Here is a 17,710-nt window from a genome sequence, read left to right as displayed (position 1 = left end):
GCCTGGACATCTGGTGGAGCCTTGCAGTATTCACCAACTACATGTACCCAAATTGTCATGGTATGTGCTATGCTACATAATATGATCCTGCGAAAACAGCTGCAGCAGGACCAGCATAGGCCTGGCCCAAACAGCTCCCCAACATTGCCAAGGTCATCACAGGCAGAGCGTGACTCGGAGGAGGAACAACCTGAGCCTGCCCCAGTAGACAGAAGGAGGTGTGCCCAGTAGGCTTTGGCCTTGGCAAAGAGGCAATGCCTAGCACATACACTGGCTCAGTAGAGACCCTGGAAATTATACCTCTCTCTGACCTGCACATATAGTAAAAGGGATGCCTAAGTTGAAACTACCTGCTTCAAACATGTACAGGGAGTGTAGTATGTGCATCCGACATAGGCAGCCCTGCAGCACCACCTGAGGCATGATTGCCATGTGTCAGGCAACTTAAGGTAGTGCTAAACAGCATTTACCGCCATGTAGTATATGCAAACAGAATCGCACACACCAACTAGTACAACTGTGGTCAATGTTGAGTAATACTGGGCAACATCCAGCAAAGTTGGTGAATATACAGCAATGTCGGACAAGCCTGGTCTAAGTAGGGCATAGCAGAACAAAAGCCAACATGCTTATATTTGCTTAACTGGCCCTTAAGCAGTCTGGTCTGCTCAGTATGGAAATATAAAGCAGTGATGGGCCTCGAACCCATGATACTGTGCACCATAGTTAAAGTACTGAACCACTACACCATTGCACTGTTCAGCCAGTATGAAGGAATGCTGATAAGTCTATGCAAAGTATCTCAAGGAAACCCTGCAGGCGCAGCATAATCCCTGTTGAGTTATGACACAAAGGTGAGTCCTGCAGTAAGAACAGAACTTGACTTCCAACACACACTTCCAACACACACAGTATAAATGTTAATATTGGTCATCGCAACATACTGAAAGGTCACACTGGGCATGCTCACACACTTGAATAAATGAGACATGTCAGACAACAAAACATGGAAAGCCTGAACTGGGCATGCTCACACACTTAGGCCATGTCTAACTACAGCAGTGGGCTACACATATCTGGCAGTTGCATGTGTTAACCCAGGAACCTCTCACTATCCAGCAATCTGCCCTGTGCACACAGTTACATGACAACAGACACTTATATAATATAGTGGAACCCTGTCATAATCAAACATGTTCCGCAGATACCTAAGTTGTTCATAGAAACTGGGAAAGCAAAGACAATAAAGACCTGCAAACAGTATCAGCAATAAATATTGTGCATCCCAAGCAGAAGCATAGGTTCAGAGGTCAATACTAGGCTATCTGCCCTAGGGTATGTACAAGCCTAGCCATAGTGTGTTTGGCTTTTGCAGCCCTGTCAGATTTCTACACTGTGCCAGTGAATAGTAGGTCACAAAGATAGCCCATGTACGTTTAGGCTAGCGTGCCTCTGTCTAGGAGGGACACAGAAGATATCCCATGGGTAAACATACGATCACCCATACAGCTGTCAAGATGTCCCCTGTAGGTGGTTAGTGGGTGACTCTGCCTATGTGAAACTGTGATCACAATCTGGAGTGAGTGGAGGCCCTGGGATAAGAATCTGTCCCTCCAGCATGTCCTATTAACATCTGTGCTGAGGTGTATGTCCCTGGAGTGTGTAGCTACAAGGGAGTTGGATATCCTGAGGTGGAGCATGTCCATTAATTCTGGGTTGGGTATTACTGCAAACAACAGGCACACATCATTTCCGAGTAGGTGGTAAGCGACTGAGTAGAGCTGGAGTTACTGCATCTGAACTGTGTAGGTCATCTGTGTGAGTCCCTACATCTGCTTGGTGCGGAACTTATAGGTTCATAGGTTCATAGGTAGGTACTAGGCTATCTGCCCTAGGGCATTTATAAGCCTAGCCAGAATGTATTTGGCTTCCGTCTCCCTATTAGATTAATCTACTGTGCCTCTGTAAATTAGGTCACAGAAGGCACCCTTTAAGATTAGTTTTTTGTGCCTCTGTCTAGCAGGGACACAGAAGAGATCCCAGGGGTGAATTTGCAATTTCCCATCCACGTGTCCAGAATTGGCTTGAAGAGGGTCAGCGAGGGGCTATGTCTAATATGAATTGGGATTCTATTCCAGAGTGAGGGGAGCCTCTGGGAAATGAATCTGTCCCTCCAGCATGTCCTTTTTATTCTTGTGCTGAGGTTTAAGTCCCTGGACTGTGTATCACTAAGGGACTTGGATATTTGAGGTGGAGCATGTCCATTAATTCTGGGTTTGACATGGCTTTGTATGTCAGGCATAGATCACCTCTGAGTAGGTGGTAAGCAACTGAGTAGAGCTGGAGTTTCTTTAGCTGAGCTGCATACGACATCTGTTTGTAGCCCATGATCCTCTTGGAGAGGTACTTTTGGGTCTCTCCAGTTGCTGCAGGTGTCGGGTAAGGTACATCCCAAAAGGGCCATTGTATTCAAGTATGGGGCTGATGAGTGACGAGTAGAGGGGCACAATGACCTCTCTTGATCTAGATGCGAACCCTTTTGTGATAAGGTGGCATATATATAGAAGGTCTTTGTAACCACTTTGGCAATGTGATTATCAAAGGAGAGATTACTGTCTACATTGGTCCACAAGTCTCAAATTACTACTTCTGTACTTAATGGATTACCACCTATGTGGTAATTTTTGTGCACCTTGTTTTTCCCAAAGGGGATGACTATGCACTTTTTAGCATGTAGCTCGAGCCTGTGGCTCTGGCACCAAACATCCATCTCTGTGAGACCCTTCTGGAGGATGCTTGTGTCAGCTGGAGAGTAGAATATGGCCCCCAGTTTGCAGTCATCTGCGAACTTTGTCAGCCATAATCCCCCTGTGTTAGCCTGAACCTCAGAGAAGTATATACCAAACAAGAGAGGTCCCAGAACTGAGCCCTGTGGGATGCCACTTGTAACTGGTTTGGATTCGGACATGGTACCTGTGATTCTGACCATGTAGGTTCTATCCCTGAGCCAGTTTGCAACCCATCTTGCAATATAGAGGTTGATATTTAAGCTGGTAAGCTTATTTATGATGCCCGAGTGGGGTATTGTGTCGAAGGGTTTTGCGAGGTCCAGGTAGGCTGTGTGGACTACCTTGCCCTCATCTATAGCTTTGGTAACTGTTTCAAAGAAATCAACTAGGTTTAAGAGGCAAGATCTGCCCTTAACAAAGCTGAATTGGGTAGGGTCCAGTGTCTGGAGGCTCCCAATGACTTTGTTTATGAGTTCCATGATAATACGCTCCATAGCTGTACAGACCAGACTAGTCAGGCTTATGGGGCGATAGTTCCCAGGATCCGTTGTGGCACCATCTTTGTGGAGTGGAACCACTGTAGCTGTACGCCATTATTTGGGTACATATCCTGTAGTAAGGCTAAGTTTGAATAGTGACTTAATGTGAGGGTTCAGTTCTTCTTGGAGCTTGTGTAACACAGCCTGGGACACCGTCCGGTCCCATAGCTGCTGTGTTTTTTGCTTTGGAGAGGGCAGCTTTCACCTGTGCAAATGTGATGTCTGGGAGGTTACATTCAGTTGGAATAGGCATTTGTTCCTCTGGGGGTGAAGGGGTTCCTGTAATAGGGAGGGTGTTCTGTAGCAGGCTACAAACTGAAAGGCAGTTTGGCCCGCTGTTAGTTGCACATGGATGGTTTCTGATGCTTCGTGCAGTGCCACTAACCTGGAGGTGTAGGTATCTTTGATGAATATAGATACTACCCCTCCTTTTGTGCTTCTGTCCAATTTTTGTGTCTGAAACACATGTTATGAGTTATAACCTGGTAGTGCTGGGGTGCTCTCAGGAGCCTTGAACCAGGTTTCTGTTACTGCACAGACATCAATATTCTGCATACTGAGGAGAGCCTTGAGTGCGTGCATCTTGAGGTTTAGACTTCTGGCATTGAGTAGCATTACCTTTAGATTTTGTATCCTTGGGTTGTCTATGGAGGTGGGTTTGTCCTTTGAGCCTCACCTAAAAAATCCACTATGGGGGTGGCAAGAGGCATGGCCAGTATACAAAGCCAAAGGGTGACAGGTGCAAGCCGTCCCTAGTGAAGCAACATGGCTTGTCGGGCATGTCATCCCAGGCTGACAGACACTGGATCCCCATTGAATGACACCAATACTTTAGACAATTGTTGAAACTGATCATTTTGTCTTTATACTCTGGCATCATTCTTGGTGAGGGCAAGATGCTACTCAAGGTCAGGGTCATACCAGCCTGGGCTACATGATCAGAGAGCTCCTCTATGTCTATTTTCTTGTAGTCCAGGGAGGTACGCCTCATGTCATTCACACCTGCATGGACAATGACGGAGTCATACTTGTACTTGCTTTGGAGTGACCTGAGTGTGTGCATTATGTGGTGGATCCTGGCACCTGACAGGCAGCTAACAGTGACCTTCTCCTTGTTCAGTCAGTTGAGCGGGACATCAGTGTGCCGGACAATAGAGTCCCCTATAACAAGTGTATTTGCTGTGTTGTTTGGCCTTAAGGGCTGTGACTGTGAGGCACACTGATCTTGTGAGATATGTGATTCATGGGTATTGTTGAGGGGTGGCTGTTGCTTGGGTATCTGTGGACAGTACAGTTGCTGCAGGTGTTGGGTAAGTTACACCCCAAAGGTGGCATTGAAACCAAGCATGGTTGTTATTAGTATAGGGGCACAATGACGTCACTCGATCTAGATGTGAAACAATATGGGATAAGGTTGCTTATATAGAAGGTCTGTCCAGCCACTATGGCAATGTGAATGTCAAAGGTGACAGTACAAATAAGTCATGTCCCCAATCACCTAACAACACCTACCGTATGTAATGGAGTACTACCTATGTGTTAATGTGTGGGCATGTTGTTATTCCCAAAGGGGATGACTATGCAACTAATGGCATTTAGCTGTAGGCCATGGCTCAGGCACCAGTCATCCATCTCTGTGAGACCCTGTTGGAGTATGCATGTGGCAGCTGGAGAGGTGATTATGGCACCCAGTTTGCAGTCAAGTGCGAACAAGGTCAGCCATATTCCCCCTGTGGTAGCCTGTACGTCAGACAAATATATACTGAACAAGAGAGGTCCCGGGACCGAGCCATGTGGGATGCCACATGTAACTGGTGTATATTCAGACATGGCACCTGCAATTCTGACCATGTGGGTGCTATCCCTGATCCAGGTAGCAATCCATCATGTGAGATATGTGTCCATATCGATGCTGGTTAGCCTATGCATAATGGCCCAGTGGGTTATTGTGTGGAAGGGTAGGCTGCATGTACAACTGTCCGTATGTCGATCGACCTGTTAACCGTCTAAAGAATACAAACATGTTCAAGAGGCAAGATCTGCCCACAACAATGCTGAAATGTGTAGGACACAGTGTCTGTAGGTTCCTGATGTCTATGTTTAAGAGTCCCATGACAATATGCTCCGTAGCTTTGCATAACAGGATAGTCAGGCTTATAGGGCAATATTGTCTGTGGTCCGTTCTGGCACCAACTATGTGGAGTGGGACCACTGTCGCTGTATGCCATTCCTTGGGTACATATCCTGTAGTAACTCCGATATTGCACAGTGATGTAATGTGAGGGTTATGTCTGTCATGAAGCTCGTGTAAGATGCAGGCCGGGACACCAACTGGTCCCCATTGATGCTGTAATGTATGCTTTGGGGAGGGCAGCACTCAGCTGTTACTGTGTGGTGTCAGGGAGGTTACACTCTGTTGGTATGGATAGTTGCTCCCTAGGGGGGATGGGGGAGACATCTGCACTCAACCTGTTTGCCAGTATGTTGGCTATGCCAGTGGGTTCAGGTTAAGACCTAGATAAGTACATGAGTGATCATAGCTGTCTGCTAGTACAGATTACAGATGCTTTCCCCATCTGGGATTGTGCTCTATCATGTAGTAGCTTCCTCCTGACATTGTACAGCTTATTAATGGCTGGTGCCTACCAGACAGGTCCCCTGCCATTGGAGGAGTGAGTCTTGTTGTTATTTGGGGTAGCACAATCCATGCAGTCCACTAGGATTCCATAGAATGTGTATGTAAAGGATTCAGCAGTCGGAGCTGTATTTGACACTGTCTCAGGGTCTCTGAAGGAAACCACCTTGCTTTGGTGAAGTGAGACGTTGGCTCATCAGAAGTTCAGCAAGATTACCCAGGATGGGTGTGTGGAGTGTATATGTATGTCCAGAGAGATAGACATATGTTCAGACCTTACCAATGAGGGGTATATTGCTGGTGTGGAATATAGAGTCCCCATGTTGGTGATGATCAGGTCCAATATTTATTCCCCCTTGTGGCTGTGGTGACTGGTTGTGCCATAGCATATGAATTTACAAATTGTAGCGACTGTAGGGCGAGGTTGTTGCGGCTTGAGTAGTATCCCCAGTCAATATTCGTGTATCTGCTGTCACCCAATATAATGGTGTTTGTGGAGACCATCATATCCTCCACTGTTCCCAGGAAAGCTGAGTGTGGTTCCTGAGTATGGGAGGGTGGTCTGTAGTAGGCAACAAACTGAAAGACAGTTTCGCACAATGGTAGTTGTATATGTATGGTCTGTGATGCTTAGTGCAGTGCCACTAACCCGGAGGTGTGTGTATCTGTGATGTATATGGATACACCCCCTAGTTGTGTTGTCCGTTCCAAGTCCTGTGGTCAGAAAGCATGGTATGAAACATAACCTGGTAGTGCTAGTGTGCATAAGTGACCCTGAACTAGGCGTCTGTTAGTGCACATATATTGCTATCCCCCATACTGAGGGGAGTCCTGAGTGGTCGCAATATGAGGGTAACACATCTGGTGTTGAGCAGCATTACCATCCGTGTTATTTAACCTGTAATGTCTATGTAGGTGGGTTTGTCTTTTGAGCCCTGCTCAACAAATGCACTATGGTGGTAGCAAGAGCCTTAGCCAGCATTCAAAGGTCTAAGGGTGACAGGTGCAAGCTGTCCATAGTGAAGTTACGTGGCATGTTGAGCATGTCACCACAGGCTGACAGACACTGTATTCCCTATGAATGACACCAATCTGTTAGCCAAGTGTTAAACGTGATATGTTTGTCTGTATACTGTGACATCATACTTGGTGGGTGTAAGATGCTAAACAAGGTCAGGGTCATATTGGCCTGGGCTACATGATGACACTGTTCCTCCATGTACCATGTCATGTGGTCCAGGGAGTAATGTCTGAGGTTTTACGCACCAGCATGGACAATGATGGTGCCAGTCCTGTACTTGCTTTGTAGTGACCTGACTGCATGTGTTATGTGGCAGATCCTGGCACACGACAGACAGCACAAAGGGACTATTCCCTTGTATGGGCTGGTGAGTGGTACATCAGTGTATCTGACAATAAGTGTCGCCTATCACAAGTGTATTATGTGTGTTGTTTAGCCCAAAGGCAAGTGACTGTGTGGCACACTGACATTGTGAACTATGTGAGATGTGGGTATTGTAGTGGGGTAGCAGTTGTGTGTGTGCCTGCTGTGGAGGTCTCTGCTGCTTAGGCAGAGTTCATTTACAGCATCCGCGTATGTGTATGTGTGATAATGTGGTTTGAGTGCTGTCGCCAGAGGATATGTGAGACTGATATGTGGTGTGTGTGGTTATCCTCACCACCTGATAGACTATGCCAGTCATGGGTCAAGAGAGTTCAGCACCCTGTATGTCTCTATAGGTGCATCACACACATATATCTGGGTTTGTTGTGAGGAGGAGAGTGTTGTCTGTGTACATGAGGCAGATGTGACATTGTGTCTACATCACAATATTCACCAGCTGGACTGGAGAGTGCACACAAAGCCGACCCCTGGACATGCTGGGATATCATCATGGCATACTCTGTAGCCAGATGACAAAGGATCATTAGGGTGTTAAGTGTGTATAGGAGAATAACTGGGATTAGTGCTCAGGTTTGTTGGTATTCTGTAAAGAGTAGCTGAGAAGGAGTCCAGACTGAATCATGACACCTCCGACAGCTATGTCATATATAGCAATGTACACACATATATGTCACGAGTCAGGGCCAACTGTACCTGACTGACAATGCCGACATCCTGACAGACAGGCCCATATATACATACCCACCTCCCACCGACGATAGTCCATATCATCATACCAGGAGATATCACATGTAGAATGGATGAACAGCTACCCCAATGCTAAAAGCATGGCATCAAGTGGACTACATTGATTACCAATATGTGTCATGCATAAACTACAGAACAAACAGATCCTGCACCTGAACAGTCAGCTGAACCTCCCCCCCTACACAGGATGTGGAACTGTTGAATGTGTTACAGCAACATATGGCACTCCACACAAGTGTTGGTGCACAACACACCATGGGAAGTACAGTCCAGTATGCCTATGAAGTATGATCTGCAAGGCCATGGAGTCCATCATGGTTGAAGTCATAAACTAAGCTATTGGAAGCTGACATAGACATAACCCTGCTAACCGTGGTATGTTCATGTGCAGATCATGGTTCCCAAACATGCTAGACTGTTTGCAAGGCAGCCACACAGGACATACATCACTGAACACAGCTACACATGTCTCACATACACTTTGAATAGCCCTTTATTAACATCCCAGAAACATGTAGTACCCAAAAAACCAATGAGCTGTGCATAAATATGTGTTGACATATGAAGGAATGTCGATGTGTCCACAGATAGATCACACAAGGTAAGGATTATGAGTTCCTTTTCCAGCTGTTGACACCTGACGACCCACATGGACCATTCCTGGAATGGCATAAAACAAAGTGTACACACATTACCATGTCCAGTCTGATTATGTCACCACCCTAGAAATACAGACAGAGAAGGGAGACCACCCACTAAAGCAAATAGTGTGCTGTGCTAATGTGTCTCTCTCTCTCTCTAGTATCATTACCTAGTTAGATGGGGTTTGAATCCTGCAAATGCTGACTATGTGGGGGGGGGTGTGCGTGTGTGCAATTGTCTTTGAAAGGAGTGGCCTTTTTGAAGACTGGGAAAACACACTAAAGATGTACATTCCTCTTTGGAATGACTGATGATGTCACCACCCTAGAAATACAGACAGAGAAAGAAAGTCACCCAGTAAAACAAATAGCATGCTGCGCTAATGCATCTCTCTAGTGTCATAACCTAGTTAGGCAGGGGGTTTGAATCCTGCAAATGCTGACTGTGTGGGGGGGGTGTGTATGTGTGCAATTGTCTTTGAAAGGAGTGGCCTTTTTGAAGACTGGGAAAACACACTAAAGATGTACATTCCTGTTTGGAATGACTGATGTCACCACCCTAGAAATACAGACAGAGAAGGGAAACCACCCAATAAAGCAAATAGTGTGCTGTGCTAATGCGTCTCTCTCTCTAATATAATAACCTAATTAAGTAGGGGTTTGCAATCCTGCAAATGCTATGTGTTTGCAATTCTCCTTGAAAGGTGTGGCCTTTTTGAAGACTTGGAAAACACACTAAAGATGTACATTCCTCTTTGTAATGACTGATGATGTCACCACCCTAGAAACACAGACAGAGAAGGGAAACCACACAGTAAAGCAAAAAGTGTGCTGCGCTAATGCGTCTCTCTCTCGTATCATAACCTAGTTCGGTAGGAGTTTGAATACTGCAAACACTGACTGTGTGTGTGGGGGGTGTGTGTATGTGCGCTATTGTCTTTGAAAGGAGTGGCCTTTTTGAAGACTGGGAAAACACACTAAAGATGTACATTCCTCTTTCGAATGACTGATGATATCACCACCCTAGAAATACAGACAGAGAAAGGAAACCACCCCATAAAGCAAATAGTGCACTGTGCAAATGCATCTCTCTCTCTCTCTCTCTCTCTCTCTAGTATCATAACCTAGTTAGATAGGGGTTTGAATCCTGCAAATGCTGACTGTGTGTGGGGAGGGGTGTATGTATGTGTGCAATTGTCTTTGAAAGGAGTGGTCTTTTTGAAGACTGGGAAAATACACTAAAGATGTACATTCCTCTTTGGAATGACTGATGGTGTCACCACCCTAGAAATACAGACAGAGAAGGGAAACCACCCAGTAAAGCAAATAGTGCGCCACACTAATGTGTTTCTCTCTCTAGTATCATAACTTAGTTAGATAGGGGTTTGAATCCTGCAAATGCTGACTGTATGTGTGCAACTGTCGTTGAAAGAAGTACCCTTTTTGGAGACTGGGAAAACACACTAGAAGATGTACATTCCTCTTTGGAAAGACTGATGATATCACCATCCTAGAAATACAGCAGGAGAAGGGAAACCAGCCAGTAAAGCAAATAGCGCACCTACATTCCTCTTTTGAAAGTCTGATGATGTCACCATCCTACAAATATAGCAGGAGAAGGTAAGCCAGCCAGTAAAGCAAATAGCGTGCCATGTTAATGTGTTACTCTCTAGTATCATAACATTGTTGAGTAGAGGTTTGAATCCTGCAAATGCTGACTGTGTGTGTGTCACTGTTGATCAACACAGTGTGAGTTTTGCTTTTACTATGGTATGACATAGTATGATGACAACAGTAAGTGCATTGCAGACATCAGGTATCTGCGTGGCAAATATATATGTGTACATGTCCCCTCAATCAGTACATAGGTGTGAAACCTGCATACTACATGAATACATTTGTTTCTATTGACAGGTTGTGCCGCTGCTACTCAGATCGTAGATCACATATGTATGTATGTGACATGGCCATCCACTGTCGTGTTCTGTGACCAAGGTCATCTGTGGCACACACACCCATGACAGTTACTTAAGAGTAGTGTGAGTGAGGGTATATGGCTGGGGTATATGTCAGACATGGTCATACACAACAAAGTCTGCCAAGAATGGACAGTCTTTATAGGTGTGCGACTGCCTTGTGGATATGCATTCAGGACTCTAATGTCTGTGATACACCTTGGGACTCCACAATACCTATGGATATGTGGATATGAAGGGACACATGACATAACATGGGTCTGTATGCACACAATGGTACCTGACATACATGTTGAGGGCTACCGCTGGTGTGGTATTGACGGGATAGTATGTATAGTAAATGAGGATGACTATGCCATAGTCGGCTTACTGCTATACAGCATGTGTCACACAACAGGTATCTCTCTGTATTATACCCTTTTGTAGGATATGCATCCCATCCAGAGAATGCATTGTAGGCCATTCCATGCATTCCCAGATTTGGATGGACACATCCCTAGTGTGTCTGCATGTACCTAAGGGGACTATATGACACACAGGTGTGTCACAGTAATGGGTGGCGGTCATCACCACTGGTTAGTGATATAGTGTAGCACCGGAAGGATCCAATTGATACTGGGTTCCCTACTACTGTGTGTCATTTGTCAGGAAATCATCCAATGATTGCTTATAGTCATGCTGTTGAGGCTGTGCATACTACCAGACCACAAATCATTTACTGATATTAACAGTATCACCCGCAGCATAGTGTCAACCCATGTCATATGCACGTCTACCCATGTTAGTACATAACTGCAGTAGAATGCATACTGGCCATTGAAAGATGCAATGGGATGTTAATAATGTGTACGACAGGGTATGCCACATGTCCCATGTGTCCACTATGCAAGTACATCCAGACAGTGCGCACCCACCATGTTCACAGATGTACACTTGCTAATCTGTACTGCCCACATCACACATGTACTGTCCACTCGCTAACACATGCTGGCAACACATCACACATCAGCCAAGTGGTACATGGGTGGATAATACATACTCAGACCTAACAGTGGTGTAAACAATGCTACATTGACAAACAGAGCTTTGATGCATAATGTCTGCTCAGATATACTTACAAGGGTGTAGTTAGACTTCCTTGCTGACAACTCGCTATTATTGCTACACTGCTATAGTGTCACCCTGTGCATCAACACCATGTTAGCCTCTCCCTCCATCGATAATGCAGATGACAGGAGGCGGCACAGGTATCATCATATGCACAGGGCGTTTTGTTGTTTGCCAGAGCCTGACATTGACCCATCCAATCGACATGTGTGTGTGTGTGTGTGTGTGTGTGTGTGTGTGTGTGTGTGTGTGTGTGTGGGGGACAACAGTACAGCATGGGCCAATGTTGATGTAATGTGTGTGTGTATGTGTGAGCCCTAGTTTGCTTAATGTGTGTGTGTCTGCATGCACACAGCTCCACCATGTGGCTGCCATATACGGTGGTTTGTGGGACAGCCACAGACTGTACCTGCTTGGCTGTACAGATCACTGTCTCTGGCCATGAACACAGTACCTGTGCCTGGCAGGGGTGCTACGGACGGTATCAGGTACCAATCCTGACTGTGTACTGTCATCAGAGGCAGAGGTATGACGACTGGACCCATGTCCCTGCTGGGACTGGCCAGAGCCACGTGCACATGGTCTACTGGGACGAACAATGGACAGGCCAGCCCCAGCATTGCTGGGGCTGGTACTGCTACTATGGGAGCGGCTGTGAGCTGTGGGCCATCCACGACCACTGCCAGCTGTTGCTGGCATGCATCCGTGTCGACGTTGCAACCGTCCCGCACGGTCCTGGCTTGAGGAAGACATGTTGTGGAGAGCATCTATTGTCTCCCGCCAACATCTATCAATGACCTTGGTGTATGTCCGGATGGCACTGGCAAGGTCATGGATGCTGTCATTGATTGCAGTGTTAAGTGCCCTCTGCGCCCTAAGTCCCTGCCTGGTGTACCGTTCCATACGTGCCTAAGCCTGCATTACAGCCCGGAACACAGTGGTCATCGTAAGACCTGTGAGGGCACGCCTGCCAGGGGTAAAACGTCCAGTGGTGTTCCCCCGAGAACCCCGGGACCTCTGCCTATGTGGTACCATTGTGGGTCTATGGCTATGGCTGCTGTGAGGGGATGAATGTGCCATAGGTACCACACTCTCCTGGTCAATGCCAACTATATGCTGTCCCTCCCCTATGGCCATTGGTGGTGAGGGATGTAATGGCAGTATGAGTGTGCGCATGGATGGGGTTGAACGCTGTGTACTGTCGATCGGTGAACCAACGACAGACCCTGTCAAATCTAAATGTGCCAAAATACATGTCTCATCATCACCACTATCCATGGCAGTGGCTTCAGGTCGCCTGCTGCTTTTGCCAAGCCCTACCTCAGCACCTGTGAGAGGAAGACAGGAAACACACATTATGGTCTGCACATGCATACATGCTCACATGCACACATGCACACAGGAACACAGGCACACAGGCACACAGGAACACATGCACACAGGAACACAGGAACACATGCACACTCCTCACTACAGCAGATACATGCACACAACAGACTTCCAAATCATACTCAATACTGGTTGAAGGTGGGTGACAGTATCACAAGGCAAACAGTCATGCACACGTGTCAGCATGCAGAATAAGTGTTGCTCAAGTCTATGTAGTGTGAGTGTAGACAGCCATAGTTGATGACAGTGTACATGGCTGTGGTGCATGTGTGTACATGTTCAGTGATTGCCTACACCCTGGAACACAATGTGTACAAGGACACGACATGTCTGTGCAAGTATTATAAGCTCTGCAATGTCCTGTGCACCATCACACACAAGTATACATACTATGGCTGTGTGTGTTATCTGTGTGTCACATGGGTTTCCATGTCTAATTGCAGTGTCTGTGTCTGTAGCAGATAATTGTGGACACAGGTGTAGCACATGCATGCTATGTACACACACGGGATGGGTGGTGCATGTATACGTGATGGGATACCAATCCTGGACATGGCCATTGTAACAGTATGGGGTGCAGTACCATTAGCCATCATCATCATGCATCATGTGGTCACTCAAGGCCACTAAAGTGTGCTAAACCACCGCTTAGCAAGCTGTGCCTGAACTGCAGTGCCGTGGCTAAGTTCACAATTACACAGCCACATTGCCCAAGGGTGTGTGAGGTGTCCAATAGGGAGCATTGCCTAACATGACTGTGTTATGTGTTGAGGAGTGTTGCACAGCCCCATACTAGGCCCCTACCCCTCAGGTATGGTATGTGTGGTGTGTGGATGACATGTGGGATACTAAAGTGTGACTTGCCAGTGTGTGTCCGGTTACACTATGTGTAGCATGTTGAGGTGTACTGTGCATGACAAATGTGTTATGTTGTGCACATGTGTGTCAACTATGCCTATCCAATGTGCAATACAGTGTTGCCACATTTGTGTCTGATGCTCTGTGCATTGCATGTGAATGAGGCAGCTACTGACATTACTTAGATGTTTCACGTCTCACAGCAAACATGCACAGCATGCATTATGCATAGGTGTGTTATGTGTACATGGCTTACACCTCACCTATGACATGCAAAGTTCAATACCAAGTTTAAAGTGTTAACACACTCACCAGCATGTAACGTCTGCCCTGCTGTCACACCAGAGGGACCTGCAAGAATATGACACAGTTTGTCAGTGGCCACACCTGTGGCATTGCTACTGTGAGTGTGCTAAACTACAGTAGAACAACAGGCATAGGTGTACAGATACTATTCACATTATCAGTATTGCACACAATAGGCAGCACAACTGCTAACACAGTACACATCTCACACATGCATAATCTAACAATACAGGTAGCAGTAGTCTACAGCTAGGGCATGTTACCTGCATGCCCCATGTCACTTTGCTGGGTGGCTCCGGCCTCCATGACAACACATGTGTGATGTTGTTGTTGCTGTAGGCCAGGGGCCACCACACTTAGCAGCAGTTCCTCCACTCTGGTGAGGGTGGGATGTATGGCCACCCCACCACCTGTGGCAAGCTGTTGTCTTTGGCTATCAGATACATGCCGCCGGACATGTCTGATTAAATCACTGCAGTGATGGCGTACCTGCTCATATGTCCGGTTATGCATGCCTATGTCATTTATCCGACGAACAAGTTCTTGCCGCAGTGCAGTACACTCCTGCTGGTGCTGGCTGGCCCTTGAAAACAGCAGGGTATAGTGCTGTACCAGGCTGTGGTGGATTTCCTGTTCCTCTGCAGCTGTGTAGCAGGGGTTTCTGTGATGAGCCATATGCCTGGAAGACAAGTAAACGATATGTGTGAGCAAGTCATGTGGCACACTTAACATTATACAGTACAGATATCAGTTAACTGCCATATATAGCATCTGCTCGTCTGTCAGAGGATACACACATTCAATACCACATATCATTGCTCAGCCCACAACTGGCTGACAGTGCCTGCCACACTCCATATACACAGCCTTGCCAGGGGGGTACATATCAAGCTGATGCATGCAGATATATGTCATCCATTGCAATGAATGTGAAGTACAGTTACAGTATAACCAGTAACCCACCATAGTAGTTGATGCCATACCCCTACCTAACATATGTGCACAGTTGTTAATATAGCTGGCATACTGCTGTAACAGAGTACACATGTTGTTAGGTACACACGCAAACCCTGCATCACACACGTGATTGCAGACATGGTACAGGCATCATTACACACACATCAGACATTCATACCATACACAAATGTATGCTAACACAGATGAGCATTTGCTATGTACCTTACAATACTGTGTGCCCCTACTTACAGATACCTATGCCTGAGGAATGTAATCTGTGCAGACTGCAGGAAACACACAAGACAGTGTTACCAGGGAATGTGAACATATACCATACTGTGCTGTTTACGCCTACAGATTAAGGTGGTAAAACAGTTCTAATGTCGGATGGAGTCACCAGCAGTACCACTTACTGAGCACACATGTATTGCGTCAGCCTATGATGGGACACCACAGTGGTACACAAGGACCTACATCACAACATATACCATCCTACTATGTCTGCATCCCAATAACTGACACACCTTTCTCTGGCCTCACACGTAGGACACAAACGACCATGACAAAAACAACCTCACTCCTAGCTATCACATCGTCACAGACCTTGCACACGTTCACTGTCACACTCATTCCACCTCACATAGCTGGTATTGCACTGTGTACATGTCTGTGTGCGTTGTGTCATAAGTAGGTAATACCCTATTGTCCCTGGGGCCTACAGCAGCCTAGCCATATGCTACCCTGGCCTGTGACACACATGTAATTAGATTTCACTTCCTCCTGTCAACCAGATACACAGAGGTGATTCCCAGGGCATGTTACCTATCCCCCAGACAATCATCAGGGGTATGCCTGACATCTGCTACTGAGGAGCCTTGTTTGTTCATGCTGGGTGGTTTACTCCAGAGTATGGCATATTTGCCAGTAGGAGCCTATCCCTCCAGCATGTGCTGTTTAGTGATGTTGCATGCACTAGGGACCTAGGCCGTGTAGCCCGGTGGGATTGTGATGTGTTGACATGGTGGTTATCTGACTGCTATGGGTGTGGCATGCCTCTGTATGTTTGGCAGAGGTAACCTCTGGGTGGCCTGTGTACAATGCACTGTAGCTGTGGTTATGTGAGTCAGTCTGCATAGGGTATGTGTATCAGGGCAATATTACCCTTTATGAGGTATGTCTGTGGACTTTCCACTTGCTGTAGTTGTCATGTGAGGTACATACCACATGGGGCATTGTGATGAGTACAGGAGAACACTGACCTATATTTCCATACATGACACATCGTTTGTGATTACACATACCACGTAGACAGATTACAAGACTAGTGTGGCACTGTGAATATCAAAGGGGAGGCTACTGTCCACCTGTGTCCCATGTTCCCTTCTGACACCTTCAGTGTTAGTCAGGCAACCACCTATCTGGTAGTTAGTGGGTAAAGTGTTTTGGAATGGGGTATGGCACTGCAGTATCAACACTGGTGTTCAGTCCATGCCTTGGTCACCAGGCACCTGTTGCAATATGTCTGACCCTGTGTCTCCCTCTCTCACTCTCTCTCTCTCTCTCTCTATATATATATATATATATATATATTTATTTATATACATTTATATATCATTCTATATATACATATCTATATATATATATATATATATATATATATATATATATATATATATATATATATATATATATATATACATATATATATATATATATATATATATCCATAGATACCCATATATATCTGTATATATGTATATATCTCTATATATATCTATATATGTATATATCTATATATATATATATATATATATATATATACATATATATATCTACATATCTATATATCTATATATACCTATATATATATATATATATATATATATATATATATATATATATATATATATATATATATATATATATATATATATATATATATATATATATATATATATATATATATATATATATATAGATATAGATATATATAAACACATACTTGTAAACAGCCACTGCTGTACATATACATGCACATATATGCAGATATACTGGCCACCTTTCATGGTGGGAATATCAATTATGGAACAGTTGTGAGACATACGATTATGTAACAATATTGCACAGTGTTGTGCAGAATGCATTTCGCTATCCTCAGGCCGTATAGCCGTAGCAGACCTCACTGGCTGTAACTCAGTCCCACAGCATTTAACCACCACATGACATATACCTGCACTTTTTGCTGTTTTCAATGCCACACACTACAACCTACATAGATATGTGCACATAGCAACCTTCAAATACATATATATGTCCAGCCTTCACTAACAGTTGCAGTATGTCCCTTGCCCTATGCACATC

The sequence above is a fragment of the Protopterus annectens genome, chromosome 2.part0, assembly GCF_019279795.1.
Source record: "Protopterus annectens isolate FY-2018-M chromosome 2.part0, PAN1.0, whole genome shotgun sequence".
Taxonomy (NCBI): Eukaryota; Metazoa; Chordata; order Ceratodontiformes; family Protopteridae; genus Protopterus; species Protopterus annectens.
The sequence above is the reverse complement of the archived record's forward strand: the minus strand, read 5'-3'. Positions refer to the sequence as shown.